The sequence below is a fragment of the Gracilinanus agilis genome, chromosome 1 (assembly GCF_016433145.1).
Source record: "Gracilinanus agilis isolate LMUSP501 chromosome 1, AgileGrace, whole genome shotgun sequence".
Classification (NCBI taxonomy): domain Eukaryota; kingdom Metazoa; phylum Chordata; class Mammalia; order Didelphimorphia; family Didelphidae; genus Gracilinanus; species Gracilinanus agilis.
Window position 1 is genome coordinate 309,347,293 of NC_058130.1, and position 18,944 is coordinate 309,366,236.

The 18,944-nt window shown below is 35.2% G+C and overlaps 1 pseudogene; it reads right to left on the bottom strand.

Moving 5' to 3' along the window:
- The window catches only part of LOC123251244, a 133,441-nt pseudogene extending 117,842 nt beyond the window's left edge, over positions 1-15,599 (bottom strand).
- Between the last annotated feature and the right edge of the window lie 3,345 nt (positions 15,600-18,944).

The following is an 18,944-nucleotide window of genomic DNA, read 5'->3' on the forward strand; positions in this document are numbered from 1 at the left end:
TGATTATCAATTGATCATCCAACTTGATCATCTGTAGTCTAGCATAGATTCCCAACACCTTCTTCCTCAACCCTGATCCTTCCCCTGAGTTTATTATAATTAAATCCTTAAAACTTATTTAGGTGAAGGCTGTTATTATCCTGAAGCTCAGTCCAATATTCTTGCATGTAAAGGGGAAGGGGAATACTTTAGTTAAATCGCAGTCATAGCATTATCCAATTATTATCAACATCTATCCTCTTCATTAGCATCTCTCCATTAACTCAACCCCAAGACAAGTAACTAGAGAAGCTGAGTGATTTAGTTCATAGCTTCTCACTTAGTACTGGGCACTGTAGGTAGGAACTTAGCTGAGCTACAATTATTTGTGGGACCTTGTGTTTACTACCTCAACCTTGGTGTTCACTTAGGCGTCCCATCCTTACTCAGCTTAGGTTCTTATACCACCTGAGGACCTTGGGCCATCTCTCTATCAGGCCCAATGCAGAAGCATCATACAGCCCATAACATAAGCCAACACAGGATCCAGGGGAAGAATCTTCTCCTCCAGTCTGACTCACCCATGCAGAGTGAATGCATCAGTCCTCAGGCTGGTCTTTTTAAAGCACTTTTCTTGAAGTCACTTCCTGTAGCTTCCCCTCTTTATGGGAAACAATTGCAGTCTTTCAATTTGCCTAGCACTGCTCAAGGCAGGTGGCAGTAGCCTTTGGAGGTGTGAGCTTACTCTAGTAAGTGGCTTGTTCTCTTACTAAGTGTTAAGTAGGGGTGCTTTGAGTTCTTCATTTGTTTAGCTAAAAATGGACAAGGGGAGCATTAATCTTATCTTCATATCTCACAGCTATTAAATTGCCTAAAATGATAAAAGGGCAAAATGACAAATGTTGGAGGGATATAGAAAAATGGGAACACTAATATACTAGTGGTGAAACTGTGATCTACCCCAATCAAAATGATCAACCTGAAATTATGGTCAGAGTTATAAAACTGTGTGGGTCTTTTGACACAGCAATACCACTATTAGGATTATTTACTAAGGTGATTATGAAAAAGTGAAAAGAACCTTTATATTCTAAAATATTTAGAGCAGTTGTCTTTGCATTGGCAAAGAACTGGAAATTGAGGAGATACCTATCAATTGTGGAATGACTAAAAAAGATGTGTCATATGATTGTGATGGAATACTCCTGCATCTTAAGAAATGATGAGCAGGCTAATTTTTTTTAATCATAGAAGTAAGCAGAATCCCTGAAAACAATATACACAATTAATGTAACACAGTAAATGGAAAGAACAAAATGAAAATAATAAAAATGAAAAATGTCATATAATAATTAGAAAAGAAGCAGAAAATGCACTAATCTCTCATCTCTCTTATTTTCAGAAGTTCTGGACTTTGGCTATAGAACATTTCATATACTGTCAAATTTAGACAACGTTTTACTTAGTTTTACTACACTATTTTTTCTCATTTTTAAAAATGAGATGGTACTCAGAGGAGTGAATGGAGGGGAGGGGAATGGGGAAAACATGGAAAAGATAGCAGTACAATTTTAAAAAAATTATTTCCATAGCATCTATCATATCTATCTCTTTCTCTCTGTTCTCAGTCACCACTACTTCAAGATCTTATCACCTTTCTCCTGGTTTATTGTAATAGCTTCTCAATTGCTATCTTTTTATCCAATTTCTCTGCTATCCAATCCAAACTCCATTCCGTTGTTAAAGTGATATTTCTAAAGCCCAGGACTGCCCATGTTATACCCCATTCAAGAAGCTATAGGGACTACCTGTCTAGGATAAAAACCAAAGTCCTCTGTTTCACATTTTAAGCTTTTCACAACCTGACTCCACCCTACTTTTCCAGGCTCAATGAATACTCCCCATTATAGACTCTACAATTTAAGCAAACTGTCCTTCTTGCTGTTTCCTATAAATAGCTTTCATCTTTCATCTCTGTACTTTTTTACAGGCTGGGATGTACTGACTTTTTTCCTTGGACATACAGAATTATTTCTCTCTCTTCCTTCAAGGGGCATTTCAATTGCTACCTACTACCCACAGCTTATTTTGATCCTCACCAGTTGCCAGTCTTCCCCTCTCTCCACTCGAGAAATTACTTTATATGTACTTTATGGATGTTTAGTATTTACTTATCAGTTTTAAAGTCTGTCTTCACAGATATTTTCACCTTTGTTTTGTATCCTCAGTGTCTTGCACATAGTAGGTGCTAAGGAAATGTGTTCTGAATGAAAAAATCTCACTTTTAGTGATATTTATTAAGGCAAATTTGCCTCTTTGCATTCAGATATCATGGGATATTTTTTAATTGTTACATTGAAGTTATATATATTCCTGGATTTTTTTCCTGTGAAATATTCAGATCTACTCCTACATTCTTTATACCTACATTTTAAGTACTTGGTGACTATACCAGGCACCTCCCACTTTTCTCCTTCTTCCTTTCTTTTCAATTTAAAACCCTTTTCCAGGAAAATTCTTTCTTTCTAACTTTCTCTCTCTTACTCTCTCTCTCTGTTTTTTTTATCTGTCTCTCTTTGCTTTGGACTGTCTCTGTGTGCCTCTCTGTGCCTCTGTTTCTGTTTCTCTTTGTCTTTATCTCTATCTCTGTCTCTCTTTCCCTTGCCTTAGTAAAAGTTCATCAGAGAAACCTAGCTGAAGATAGATATTAATAAAATATCAATATGATCATAGATATAGGTAAAGAATATTATTTTTGACCAAGAGAAGGACCTTTCATTGCACCAGTTCCTAAGGCTGCTGTGAATCTTTCATTTACTCTAATCTAGTAATGGCTCATATTATGCTATTTGATCATTGCTATCATATTTATTATGCTGTCCCGTTTATTAGTAAAGTGATTGTGCCTCCTCTGGTTTGACAATCCTTCCTTGGTTACAAAGATAAATGTCATAAAAAGAGAATAGTTTACGTCCATCATGTAATAACCTATAGAAAATAAATTCCTGATGGCACACAAGCTGGACATGATCTAGTACTTTTAATTTGTACCTGCATTGGGACTATCAATCAATCAACACATTTATCAAGCATCTATGAAATGTGTTATCACCTTTATTTCTTTGGTGCCTCAAAAAATAAATAAGCCTTCCTTATCTACTGATATCAAGACAAGGGTTTCTGTAAACTTTTTCTTACTTAGCTCAAAAGTTCTTGTTAATTCTTATATGTAACCCAAAATGGTGAAACACCTACTGAGTAACAAATTTTCATCTTTAATTCAATTTTCCCATGTATTTCATTTGCCAAATCCCATCACAGCAAAAGTCTCTTTGTAGTAAAATATTTCCCAATCCATAACTAGCTTTTTGAGGACAACATATATACCAGCCTGCCTTTGTGACTGGAATCCTGAGTTATTGTCTTCAGGGTGAAAGTTCTGATAGGGTTTTAAAAGGATATAAGACTTTGACTACTGTTCCAGGAATGAACTGCAGCTATGGCACCAGAAGGCCAGTCTAACCAAATCAAGTCAAATCGACCAGCATTAAATAAGCACCTTTTATGTGCCAGGCACTATGCTAATGACTGGATCATAAAGAAGAGCAAAAATATATTTCTCTACTTTCAAAGAGCGCATAGTCTAATGAGGGAGACAACATGCAAACATACACATACAAACAAGATACACAAAGAATAAATTAGAGATAATCTTTTTAGGCTTCTTAATTTTTTAATCATGTGTAAAAAATTTAACATTCATTTAAAAAATTTTTGATTTGTAAGTTTTCTCACTTTCTCTCTCCCCTGCCCCCCTGAGAAGGCAAACTATTTAATATAGATTATACATGGTAAGTCTCACAAAATATATTTTCATACTTGCCATGTTGCAAAAGACAATGCAGACTAAAAGAAAGTTTTTTTAAAAAATGTATGTTTTACTCTGCATTCAGTCTCCATCAGTTCTTTCTCTAGAAGTGGATAGCATTTTTATCATTAAGTTCTTCAAAATTATCTTAGATTACTGTATGGCTGAGAACAGCTAAGTCATTCACAATTGCTCATCATATAATATTGCTGTTACTGTGTATAATGTTCTCTTAGTTTTTGCTCACTTCACTTTGCATCAGCTCATATGTGTCTTCACAATTTTTTTTCTGGAACCATCCTGCTTATCATTTCCTATAGTATTTCTCAAAATATTCCACCAAACTCATATGCCACAACGTATTCAGTCATTCCCATTGATAGTTGTCCCCTCAGTTTCTAATTCTTTGACACAATAAAAAGAGCCACTATAAATATTTTTATGGTATTGATCTTTTTCCCTTTCCTTTAATGTCTTTTGGATATAGACCTAGTAGTGACATTGCAGTTTTATACCCCTTTGGGGCATATTTTCAAATTGCTCTCCAGAATGATTGGATCCATTCAAAGCAGTGCATTAGTAACCTGAATTTTACACATCCTCTAATTAGAGATAATCTTAGTAGCATTATGGGGGATTAGGAAGGACATTTTGCAGAAGATGAAATTTTAGATGAGATTTGAAGACAGGGAAGGCATGCAAAGGAGAAGAGAAGAATTCTAGGCAAGGGAAACAGCCAGTGAAAATTCAGAGTCCAGAGACAAAAAGTCCCTGTTCCAGTAATGGTGGATAGGTCAGTATATATATGAATAATGTGAAGGGAAGTAAGGTAAGGGAAAAAAGCCTAATATCTTTGACACCTTCCCTCCAGGTAATGAGTTTGAGAAAGAAGAATCAAATAAAAACACAAAATATATTCTTAGTCTTGCAATACTCTTTATTTATATGTATAGGATGTAGAGTCAGAAAGAACACAGTTCAGATCCTGTCTCAGACACTTACTATGTAACCCTGAATCACTTAACTTCTATATGCCTCAGTCTTCTCATCTATAAAATGGAGATATTAATAGCAACTACTTAATAAGGGCAGAGGAGACAGCAAGGTGGCTCAGGGAATAGAACAAGGGACCTGAAGTCAGGAAGAATTAAGTTATAATCTGGCTTCAAACACATACTTGAATGTGTGACCCTGAGCAAGTCACATTACCCTGTTGGCCTCTATTTTATCATCTGTAAAATGAGCTAGAGGAGGAAATAGAAAACTATTCCAGGATCTCTGCCAAGAAAACTCCCAATGGGGTTAAAAAGAGTCAGGAATGACTAAAAAATAACCAAAGAGCAACCAAAAATGTTTCAAAGTTATTTCTTATTCCCTACAATAGTTAGCCTTGTGTAGAGCTAAATTCTTATGGATTTATGACTGAATGGCTCTAGATTACTTATCTTTTTTCTATAATCTTCCTAGGGTGCTAATATCAATAACATATTAAAGGCTGCTTATGTTTCTACTTCACTTCTATACTCCAAAACACCCTTGATTTTAAAAGTGGAGTTACTCCCTCCACTGGGACAGATTGCCCCCCTTCACTCTTCTTGAGAAATCATGGCTGACAAAATTCATTGCCTGGTGTTACTACTTGGGTTTATGAGCTTCTCTGAGCTTAGATTGGTTCTCAGAAAAATCCTTTACCCATCCCATATCCAAAACCATTTCTGCTGGGTAAAACTGTTAGGATTTGCATTATTCTAGCACAACTTTCAAGATTTGAAGTTCAGTTTTATGCCACAGTGAGGAATGCTGTTAGCAGGAATTCTTATGTTCATATGGCTATAGTAGCCAATACCATAATAAGCATGATGATATTAGGATGAGGAGATATGGACTTGTTTCCTGAATCTGTTCTTGACTGCTCTGATGAAGTTAGGTAGATTATTTGCATTCAAGATCATTTAGAGAAATATAAATTTAGAGTTTATCTAGTCTAAATTCAAATATACAGATGAGAAAACTAAGGATTAGAGATGATAACTTATTTTTCCAACATTATTTCTTCAATGGATGTGAAATATCATTAATGTGGGTACTCTGTACGGTGGTATGTGACATAACTCATTTTACCTTTTAACCTTGGTTCAACTCTTCTTTCTCCCTGACTAGCATTTCTAGTATGAGGGGTTGCCACGTGCTTTTTGGAGCTGCTAATTCACCTTTGGTGTCCATTTGTTACCCAACTCTCACCTGTGGCTCAAAGAAGCTGTAGCATGCCCAGTGGCTACATGCTGGTAAAACTATCTATCAGACAGGCAGATTTAAGTCTGTTCCTTATCTAAGTGTGTGAAGATTCCTCCCTATGAAATAGGCAGATAAAAACAGTTTGTTTCAATAGCCATGAAAATTGCCGAAGCCATTAGGAAGCGCTTATAGCCTGGTCAGACACTGAAGATGTCTCTGCATCCTAGGCCATAGCCAGACATCCTGACTTTTGTCTTGCCATTGGACTTCGATGATGGAAGAAAGAATAAGGATAACAATTTTGCACAACTCTGCCTCACTTAAATCCATCCCATGCACAAGTCAAGACAGTGCTCTGTGATAGCATAGGTTGTCTTTGAAAATGAAAGTCAAAACCACAACATCTTTCCAAAGAATGTCTACCCAGTTAAAATGTCAATCGATACATGAGAGAAGAGGAAAATAGTGAATTTGGGTAGCTGTAGAAAAAAGTAGATGGAATGTTATGTATTTGAAAGTTGAAGTAGTAGAACTAATAGACCTTAACAATTTTTTCAATTAGTGAGTGGAAATGAAGAATTGAAGATGACTCTCAGGTTGTGAAATCTGGCAACCAGAAACATACTGGCGCCCTTATCAGAAATAGGATTGTCAGGATGAACAATAGCTTTAGGAGGTAAAATAATGATTTCTGTTTTTGGACATGCTGAGTTTAGATGACTATAAGACATCCAGCTCTGGATATCCACATACATTTGGAGAGATGGAACTAGAAATTAGGTTGAATAATCATTTACAAAGAGGTGATGATTGATGACGTGCATAGTATATGTCAAGATAATTAAAAGAGAAAGAGTTAAGAAAGAAAAAGGAGAGAGCCACGGGGTACAACCATAGTTAAGATATTTGACAAGAATGGAGATTGTACACATCAAATGAAAAGATCTAGTTGGACAAATGGGAAGAACACCTTGACAGTGGAATGCTGCAAAATCACAGGGAAGAGATGATACACAGAAGGAAGAAATGAATAACAATATCGAACACTACTATGAGATCAAGAGTCATAAGGATTGAGAAAAGACCCTAGAATTTAGTAATGAAGAGATAATTGGTGATCTTGGAGAAAACAGTTTCAATTAAATGATGAAGATGAAAATCAGATTTACAAAAGTTTGAGAAGTGAGTGGGAAATGAGAAAGCATAGACATTGGCATAGATCAGAGGGATCCAGCCTTAAAAACTCCAAGTGCTGCCTGAATCAGATAAAAATGTAACTGCACAGAAGAGGCCAGGTGGCTCAGTGAAAACAAAGCCAGGCCTGCAGACAGGAGGTCCTGGATGCAAATGTGGCCTCAGACACTTCCTGGACAAATCATTGCCTAGCTCTTGCCACTCTTCTGCTTTAGAACAAATACTTAATAACAATACTAAAACAGAAGGTAAAGGTTTTTTAATCTAATTAGAAATACTCAACAAAATAAACAAAAATAGACTAAAAATAAGGGAAATCTGTGATTTTCAAAGTAAATAGGCAGTCCAAAGAGATCTGTTTCTTTTGGAGTTTCACACGAATGCCCTTTTTTTTAGGAATTTGGTTGCAAAAGGCGAGATAGATAATAAAAATAGCTAGGAGGAATAGTTAGATAAAATGAAGTCTTCCTAGGGTATAGAGATTTGTAAATGTTTGTTGGGAACCATGATGGAGCTTGTAGTAAGGAGAGGTTGAAACTTAGGGAAAGAGAGGAACTTCTTGAAAGAGCAATCCTCTATAGGAGGTGGGAGGAAATGAGATCAAGACCATAAATTTATATCCATCACACACACCCATTGCTTTTAGAGCAATCTATAATTTTTATTTTTTGGAGATTGTAGTATGTAATTATTTGTGACCATTTGAAAGCAGCAGTAGAATATCATTGTTTAAAAGATGAGCTTTTGTTTCTGGGAGAAACTTGGAGTCTTTGAAAATGTTACTTTATTTCCCAAATCAAATCTAGTCCATTCTCTTCATCATGTTTAATTATGGGCTCTGCCCCACTGTCCATCAGCAGCATCTCTCCAAGATTAATGAATTGAAAGAAAATATCTATGGGCCATTTATCAACTTCTAATCATAGTCTAGACATTGGACAGTCATAAACTTTATTTTTCTTATGTGAATTGTTGGACTGAACTTTTTTGAATGATTGTGAATCTCATTTATGAGACTTCAATATTCTTGGACTTGATGAAATGAGCGCAATGCCATTAACAAATAGTATCATATATTAAACCTCATTTATTTCTCTCTTGGATTCTGCTGGACAACCTTTAGGACAGTGATAAACATTTTCAATGAGCATAAACATCTCTCTGAAGCATGCTTTTCTTGATATTAATAATCAGAAGTTCATCACACTAATTTATGGTTGTTGGGCCTTTTAAGGAATCTTTACATGATTTTTAAGATAGAAGATTCTTTGATAAAGAAAGCCTCTAAAGCAATGTTTTGAACCATTGAATCAAATGTGGGTTTGTGTGTGTGTGTGTGTGTGTGTGTGTGTGTGTGTGTGTGTGTGTTCCTTTTTTATAAGTTCACCTTGGTTTTTCAACACCTTCCCAGCACCCTCATTTACCTCTCCCCTCTGACTGGAGGGCTGGGTGGTATAGGAATAAACTTCTATTTCCTTTATAAAGAGCTCTGAAATTCCCAACTAAACTCTTCATTTTTTATCAGATGCTCTGCTCAGTTTCACTTCCTTGAAAATCATGGCCATGCAGATACTCTCTGGTGGCTCTCCCTTTCCTCCCCTTCCAGCTTTTCACCTTTCCTTTTGTGTATTATCTTTTCCCATTAAAGACAAAGATTGTTTTCCTTTTTCTTTTCTAGAAGCAAGCAGTAAATATTATACTCTATGATAAATACTGAAAAAAATATTCTTTTATTGGCAAGTTTTTATCTTAATGTGATCTTTAAATTCTCCAAAGGTCTAATACAATTCATGGAATATAAAAAATAAGTGTTAATCACCATAATTTTTATGGTAGGGAAGTAAATTCTTTTGGAACTCAAAACCAAAGCTAAATAGGCAGAGTTATTTTTCTCTTTCCACTTCCAAATGAAAATTAGAAAGACTTTATTTTCTAACATGCAAATTGAAAAAAACTTAAATAAGAGTTTTGTCATGATAAATCTGAAATAAAGAGAACCCGAGGCATAAAAAGTTCAAGCATATCTATTTATTGGCAAGACTAGCAATTACTAACAATAGAGGTCAATGATCCCTCAATGACCAGACACACCAGTCAGTCATAGCAGATTCTTTGTGACTGCTTTATTTGTTTATTTGAGATGCATTCATGATTCTTATTTACGCAAAATTTTTTTCTGAATCTAAGCCTTGAAAACTCAGTTATAGTCATTAATGCTTAATAATCAGTAGCCAAGTTCACAGTTATGAAACAAAAAAAGGAGAAGACTATACCAAAGAAAGTTAAAGAACATTCAGGAAGAAAAGGAAATTTCTTAGGCTTTAGATATTTTGAAGACAAATAGAATTTAACTTTTTAGCCTCTGATAATGCTTATAATTCTGCAAAACATGGGCTTCACTTCATGCAATTATATATACCTGTAACCTTTACTCACATGTATTTTCTAAAATATAAATTGAGATAATTAAAATCAAGATGACATTAAAATCCACTTAAAATTAAAATTAGAGATTATACCCATCTGGAAATTTTAATCAGCACCATTCTGCCTTGATTTTGCCTAAGCTACAATTAAACCTCTAGTGTGATTGCTGGCTTCCGGATTCTTATAGATTTAATCAAGATTGGAAAATTGTTTAAAAAGTTTTCTTTAATAAAAAAACTAACAAATATATGTGAAATACTTAGTTATCAAGATAAAATAAAATCCTTGCTTCATTCGGTCATTCAGTCAGTCATACAATTATTTAATCCTAGCTTGTTTCAAACCACATGACCTTAATAAAATATGAGAGAGCATTTAAAAAGCAATGTCAACTGCCTCTGAAATGCAACCCAGCAGATCAATGTAACTATGCATGCTGTTGGCTTGGGGATAAGGTCATAGAAATACAGTCAAGTTATTGATTCTGCATCTCATAATTTTATACATAGATTACAATAGAATATGGAGGGAAGCCAACTTTTCCCCTATACTATATGGGGATAAGTGGGAGTTCTCCACTGTGCTGTAAAGGCATGAGATCTTCCCCACCTCCTCAAAGCTCAGAGGTAGCTTGGCTATGTCCAGGGGCTCTGGACATAGTGTACAATTGCAGTAGGATATTATCCTGCTGCATCTCATTCCCCAATTATTGACCTCTAGTGTGGTATGAACATTCATGACAAAAAAATGGAATGATTAGAGAACATGAAGTGGTAAATGACCATTGGCTTCTTAGCAAGGTACATTTGCTGTTTCAGGCTATTTTTGCCAAAGGAGTTTATATGTCTTCTTATGGACTTAACTTACTAAAAAAGGACAGATTTTGGAGCACTTAACCTCCCTTCATTTGTAGGGAAGAATGAATGTGTGAGATCAAACCTTGAAACCCTGTGACCTATTTCAAAATCCTGGGCTTGAACTGTATCTGCATGCTCCTAGGGCTCTGTCCACCCTTCTCTCTTTTTATGTGTTCAATTAAAATCAGTATCTGTAGAGTCAGCAAATCTTGGATGTGGCATATATCTCTAACCATATGGTTCACACATGTATTTTGTGCATGCATATCTAATTTGGGGTCATGAGAAAGTGTGTGCAAAACTATATTGGACACACACATTTACAGACTGATTCAAAATGATGACCCTTAAATGCTTAGCACCTGTAGTTACATGGAGTACAATAAAAATTCATGGAGATATAAATCATGTTAAATGTGGGCAAAAAAGGATTATTCTCAGGAGATTAATATATATCTCTTCCCTAATTAATAATAATAATACTTTAATAAATTATTAACTAGCTCTATATATACTAGCTGGATTGTATGTAGTATTATACAATCACGTGAATCAAAAAATAATTTTATCTAAAATATCAGAAGAGTGGATTTTAAGTCTGGGGAGATAGCATGATTTCATAGTCATATGGGCTTTATAGCAGAAATCTATAAATAAATCACAAGTCAAAATCATCCCTGCTGATTCCAAGTTATAGTCAGTTTTCCACATCCATTGTTTGTGGAATTAAGTCTGTTGAATGGTGGAGTCTTGTGCTCTATTGCCAGAAAGAGAAGAAAATCAGAAATTATTTACGTTTAATTTTAAATATTTTGCTATTTACATTTTACATTTGTGATGCTCTGGTTCATTTGGCTCTCCCTAGGCATCTTCCTGCAACTTTGTCATCTTCCTTTCTGAAGTACACATGTCCTCCCTGTCTCTTTCAAAACTATGATCAAATAAATTCTGCCAGGCAACGATCAGGCTTAGTGTAGTCTTAGAGAGTTGCCTGACATTCTGAGAGTTTATATAATTTGCTTGCCTATGCTCAGCCAGTCAGTATATGTCAAAGATGGGCCTTAAACAGATTCTCATCTTAATGAATCTTTCCCAAGTTTTTTATCCATTGTAGCACAATTTCTACTGTGGCTATTAAGTTGTTTTTCAGATGTGTCTGACTCTTCATGATCCCTTTTTGGGGATTCTGGAGACTGGAGTGGCTTATCATTTTCTTCTCCAGCTCATTTTACAGGTGAGGAAGCTAAAGCAAACTATCACAGGGTCACAAAGCTAGTAAATATTAGAGGCTGTATTTTAATTCCAAAAAAGGAGTCTTTCTGACTCTAGGTTCTAGGTCTAGCACTCTCCACTGTGCCATCTAGCTGCCCTTGTAGATAGACAAATTATAAATAGATGAGAAAGAGAGAAAGAAAAAGAGAGAGAGAGAGAAATAGATTGACAGAAAGCATATACACAAGTGAATATAATAATAATATTAATATAGTGTTTTAATGTTTGCAAAACACTTTACAAATATATTATTTGATCCTCACAACAACCCCTTGAAATAGGTGAAATTATTATCACAATTTTGTAGATGAGGAAACTGAGGCTAAGAGGATGAAATTACTTGCTCAGAGTCGCACAGCTAGCAAGTTTGAGAGATGAGTTTTGGACTTCTCTTTCTGATTTCTAGGCCAGCAAACAATACTAAGTTGACTTTATGATATATATGTGTGTTTATATACATTTCCACATATAGCTTGTATACTTAATTTAAAATCATAGCTGAATTACTTTTTCTGTAAAAAAAATTTTAGAAAATTTATGCAGATATGAAACTGGCTGAGAGGTAGGGAAGACACACCTGTGGACAGGGATTTTATTACTAAGGAAAAAGAGAGGAAATTTGTTGTTAAATTGTGTCTGACTCTTCATGACCTCACTTGGGTTTGTTTTGGCAGAGATACTGGAGTGGTTTGCCATTTTCTTCTTCAGCTCATTTGACAAATGAAGAACTAAGATAAATAGGGTTAAGTGACTTGCCCAGGGTCAGTCTGAGGCTGGATTTGAACTCATGAAGATGAGTCTTCCTGATTCCAAGCCCAATATTCTATCCACTGCCCAACCTAGCTCACCTAATAAATGCTTTCTGATTGACTTACAAAGAAAAATTTGTGATTGTTAAAAAACTAGACAAACCCACCATATAATCTAAAACTCATAAATGAATTAGAACTAGTTTATTATGAAACAAAATTACATCATATGAACCATTTAAAATTATTCTTTTAAAAAAATAACTGAATGTTGGGTATATTTAAGATGCCCAAAACAATATAAGAGCGTAGGTGAATAAGTATTTATTTTTCTGAACATCTAAAATCTTCCTATGGATTTTACTATGCAAATTACAAGGCTACTAAGGCAAAAGAATTTACAATAAGTCACAAAGAGCCAAATGAAACAATCCGACAGACAGAAACATTTGAGGCTATTGTTTAAAATGGAACTCTAGACCCTGAAGACTCATTTCAGGTAATATCAGATTCCTTGTTTTTCTTCATATGGTAATATAAAATATTTTTCTAATGAAAGTATTCTTGTTCTTTAGGGTCTTAGAAATTCCCCTCATACAACACATAGTTGCCTTAGCAACTAAAGATTTGGAATCACTTTACATTGATCTAACTTTCCATTTAACATTTTCCTCAAAATTAAAGTTTAAATATCCTCTTTCTTTGAAAAATTATAATGAAGGATCATCACTGTATAGGACTCACAAAATTTTCATCACCATCACTCATGAAGATTTTACATAAAAATCTATGACCCAAAGATTATTAATAAAAGATAAATGAATTGTATATTCAACAGCTGTGAACTGAGACTGGAAATACTTAACATTCCATTCCTAGCCCATTCTACTGAAAAATCATTAGACTTGAATACTTTTGCAAGTGACTAATTAGGATGATATCCTCAATATGCTACAGATTCTTTTGCAGAAATTGGGGTCATGTCAGCTCTTTGTTTTCCAACAATTTGGCAATAAAAGACAAGTTATTGATCAGTAGCCCTATCATCTCTGGACATTTTATTTCAGAGAGAAAAATCACAAGATTACCAAAAAAAAAAAAGGAAAAAGACATCTGACAATACTATCTATCATTCCTCACTTATTGCCATCATTTCAAACAGAGCAACAGATTTAGAAAAGTGATGTTAAATAATACCTTCCTTCTCCCCACCTTGCCTAATCCCTCTTTTCTTCTACTTCTCAAGGGCCCTGCAAGGTCTTTTCATGAAGAAAATTGCTCACACAAGAGATCACTGGAGTTGATTAATGGTTACAGAACAAGCATGGAAAGTACCTATAAGTTCCCTTTCTCCAGATGCGTCATACATAGCTGTATTAAAGTAAAACAACATTGTGATTTATTAAATGTTGCTCATTTTGACTGTTAAAATCAGCCTTAGGTTTGCCTTTTGCTCACTCTCTCTTTAGTGCCATTCTGATTAGTAAATGGATAAAATAATTCTTTGATTTTGTAGAAAAAAAAGCAAATTGAAAGAATACTAAATATAATTTTTAAAAATTGGTACTCTTCCCTCTCAAAAACAGGATTATTTTAACCTATTCTCTGTTTTTAAGATATTCCAATTGTTTCAGTGTTCATTCACAGTTGAATAAGCCAATGAATATGTGGCATCATTGATGTGGGGATCCCATCCACAATAAGGATCTCAAATCACCATGCCATTCCCTCCTGACTCTGGTGTGTGACTCATGGTGTCTACCCCAGCTTCCTCCACAAGTTCACTATAGAAAGTACTTCCTCTGACATCAGAAAGGGAAAATAGAGAAATCAGGTTATCTCTCACTCTTGCTGATTGACCTTGTTCTCATTCGATCATGCATTGTTCTGCTGATGTCTTTGATTCTACTTCTTTTAAACGATTCCTTATTAGCAATGTGCTGCAGCCTACAGTCAGGTCATGTATTTCCCCATTGATCTCTGGGTGATCATTAACTTCTGTTCTTTAGGATATTCTACAGGTCTCTCAACCATTTAGCATCACTATAAAAATGTAGGTATTGAAAGATGGTCTTTTGTTTCAGGGAAAAGCTTGAGGTCATTAAAAGAGTTTTGCAACTTCCCAGTCATTCCAGTCTACTTTCCTTCTTCTGTTCAGTTCTCGATATAGTACATTTTCCATTTTTCGTGTCTACAAAAGATACATAAATGCATATATATATATATATATATATATATATGCAGATCTGTATGTAGTAGAGAGTCAGGGAAACTGGAAGGGAACACTGGAAGCATTTATTAAATGTCTACAATGTGTCAGACACTATGCGAAGTGCTAGGAAAGCAAAATGAGATAAAAAGCAATTCCTTCTCTCAAAGAACCCCCAGCCTAATGAAGAGAACATGAAAATAACTATGGACAAACAAGATATATACAGGAAAAATTGTGGATAGTCTCAGAGGGAAAGAACTGACACTAAGGAAGACTGAAGATGAATTCTTGCAGAAAATGGTACTTTAGCTCAGATTTTAAGAAAGTCAGGAAAGCTAGGAAATAGAAGTGAAGAAGGAAAGTTCAAGGAAAGGGGGATAATTAGTAAAAACACATTGTATCAGGAGATGAAGGTCATGTGTAAGGAGGCCAGGGTCACTAGATCTCAGAATATGTGTGGCAATGTAAGGTGTAAGGAGACCGGAAAGTTGAGGCAGAGTGGCTAATGATTCACTTTAAAAATTCAGAGGATTTTATATTTGATCCTTGTAGTAACTATCAGCTATTAGAGTTGAAGGAGGGATATATGGGGGAGGAGAGTGACATCATTAGAAGACTAAAATCTCTTGTGTGAGCTCTTATTGAGCCTTTTTCATTAATGATTTCTTCCTTTGGTGTCTACCTACCACCTAACTCTCACCTGTGGCTTCAAGAATCTGTAGCATGCGCAGCAGCCACACACTAATCAACCATATTGGCAGATAATCAAAATCAGCTTGAGGGTAACCAATAGGCCTCAAACCCATTGGTGAGTAAGGGGGCTATCCACCAAAGCATGGAAAGATTTCCCCCAGCAGAATGGGAGAATAAGAACAATTTGTTCCTACATCCATGAAGATGGAAAAAACAGGTGCTGTGGAATGCTTAGAGTTTGGTTAGAAATCAAAAAAACAAGATCATCCACTAAATCCAGAGCCTTCACCCATTCTTCTTGACTTTCATCTTGCCAGTGGATTTCAATTACTTTGAGATAGTAAGGCTGATTACTTTGTACAATTCTGTCTCACTTAAATTCTGTCTCACTTAAAATCTTAAAAGACATCACTGGTGGTGTCATTTTGGTGCCCTTCAAGTACAAAGGACAATAACTGTTCTTTTTATCTTTATGATGAAATTCAACAAATTCTTCTGTTTATTTTTTGTTTTATTGTTTTTAATTTTTGTTAATAGAATTTATTTCCAAGTATTTCCCTCCTTCCCCTGTTCATCCCGTAGAAGGAATCATCTGGCAAATAGACATGTATATGTAAATTATGTCTTTCATGTTTCCATTTTTCAGTTCATCCTTTGGAGGTGAATATTTACAAGTTATTCTTCAAATATTAAATCTATAATTTTATATGGTGTTGTCTTGGTTCTACTATTTCTCTCTTCATTATGTTGTTCTTTCCAATTGTTTTCAAATTAATCTGCTCTCATTTCTTACAATGCAAATCATTCTTTTTAAAACAAAATTCTTCAATAATAATGAAGAAAAGAGTCCTTACTAGTAAAGGATGACTTTAATTAAATGATCAGTTTTTTCTGAAAATTCCTTTAAGTAAGCCAGCAAAGATCACAGAGTTTGAAAAGAAGAAATATAGCCCACCTTTCTTACACAGTAAAGATTGAGGAAGAGCACCAGACCAAATGGAAATGAAGAAATCTAAAAGAAAAGTACTTTTTCCAACCCAAGTTAACACAAAAAGACAGTCAGAGACCTCTGGGTACTGGTGAAGGTGTCCACCCAGTTAAATCCAAGCAGAAGTCTAGAATTTTTTTAATATAAGGCAAGGAATGGAGCCTAGAGCTATTTAACAACTCTGAGGGGAAAGACCAAAAGAAGACAAACTTGTGGCTACGTCTGTTTGACAGGAGTCACTGGTATCAAAACCCACTAGGGCTGGGTCTGCAGCTCTGTATCCTAGGAATGTAGTGCTGACCAGGAGCTGCTCATCAATACTGTTGCCCAAGCCCCAAAATTGGGTCCGGGGCTTGTAAAAGCATAGACCAGGACAACAAGGAAAACATAAAATTTCAGAAGATAAAGTACAAAATTTTGATACTATAAAATTAAAAGCTTTTCCACAATAAAAAATCAACACAGTTAAAAGTGGAAGGAAAATCATTAACTGGAGAAAATATCTTGTTGACAAATTCCACCTCACACCCCTCAGATTGGCAAAAATGACAATAGATGAAAAATGGCAATTGTTGGAGAGAGGTGCAGGAAAACAGGGGCACTAAAACAACTTTTGATGGAACTGTGAATTGGTCTAGTCACTGTAGAAAGCAATTTGGAAATACACCACAAAAGTCACTCAAATGTGCACACCCTTTAACAATACTACATCAGTCTGTCCCAAAGTCAATAATTCAAGTCAAGTGAGTAACTGTACTAAATGTTGTGAATACAAATACAAACAAAAAGACAGTGCCTGACTTTAAAGAGTTCACATACTAATTGGGAAGATAGCATGTAAAAAGGAGAAAATTGGAAGAAGGTGATGCTTAAGGGAGAGTCTATGAGTCAATTGTGGATCCAGGAGAGGAGTGACCATGAGCAAGTCACAACTCCTGTGGACCTCAGTTAACACTTCAGTAAAATGAGGGACTTGGACTAAAAATCCTCTAAGGTACCTTTTAGTGTTAAATATATATGTCTATAATTGCTTCATGGAATGGAATGGATTCATGATTTTATTAAAATAGGGAATTTCTCAGTGAAGAAGCTCCCTCTACTATTACAAATGAGAATCTTCTCTTCATTTTCCAATGTCAGCAAGTTGGGTTGTTAAATGACTTGCCCACAGCTCTTATCTATCAACCCCAAGTCTTGAACCTTGGTTTTTTAGTTTCTAACCTTTAAAAAAATAATCACAAACTTATTTCTGAAGAAGAGATGAGTTAAGTGACCTGCCCAGGGTCACACAGCTCAGAAGTGACTGAAGCCAGATTTGAATCTAGGACCTCCCATTTCTAGGCCTGGCTCTCTACCACCCAGCTGTCATTAAAGCTTTTTGGTTTTGTTTAATCATATTGAACTCTCCATGATCACATTTGCAGTTTTCTTGGCAAAGATACTGAATTGTTTTGCCATTTCTTTCTTAAGCTTATTTTACAGACAAGGAAACTGAAGCAAACAAAGTTAAGCAACTTGCCTGGGGTCACCCAGCTAGAAAGTGTTTGAGGCCAGATTTTAACTCAGATCTTCCTCATTACAGACCTGGCGCTCTATCCATTGTACCACTTAGGTGCCCATGCTTTGGAAATTTTGAAGTATGACATGAATGTAAACTAAAAAATAAAAAAAAAGTTCAATGGAAAATGTTAAGGAAAAAAAAACTTTGAATCTCCTAAAATGAATATCCTTACTGTTCTATCATTGTAAGATCATTAAATTGATTGAAAACAATATGAAAGTAAAAATTGTTATTTTCATTTAAAGGATAGATTATTTTTTCTCAGTATTCTGTAAGTCTCATTGATCATTAAATTCAATGGTGCTGCTAATGGAGCAAGGATGAATAAACCACTGAACATTAGAACAATGTAAATGGGAATTAAAACATTAATCTAAAATCTATTTTATCAACACATAGATCTACTCAGTGGTTCCCAAACTTTTTTGGCTTACTTTCCAGAAAAACTATTACTTAACCCCCTGGAAATTAATTTTTTAAATTTTAATAGCAATTAATAGGAAAGAAAAATGCACCTGTGGCCATCACTGCTCCCCTGGATCGCTGCAGCACCCACCAGGGGGTAGTGGCACCCATTTTAGGAATCACTGCTCTACCTACATGGACCATATTTTCCCACTAGTCGTTAATGATCAACATGAGTGAACTTCTGACATATAATAAAAATTTTTGGAATGGCTTAGAAAAGTGAGGGACAAACTATGGCCCACGGGCCAGATGGGGGTTCCCTGAAATGTTCTATCCCAACATGCGCCATTATTCCTAATCTGATGAATACAATGAGTAGGATACAATACAATGAAACTTCGAAAAAGTTGCCTTAGAAACAGAATGACAGATGAGCATTTTCTTTTCTTTGGTCCCCTCTTTAAAAAGTTTGCCCATCGCTGGCTTAGAAGGATGTATATG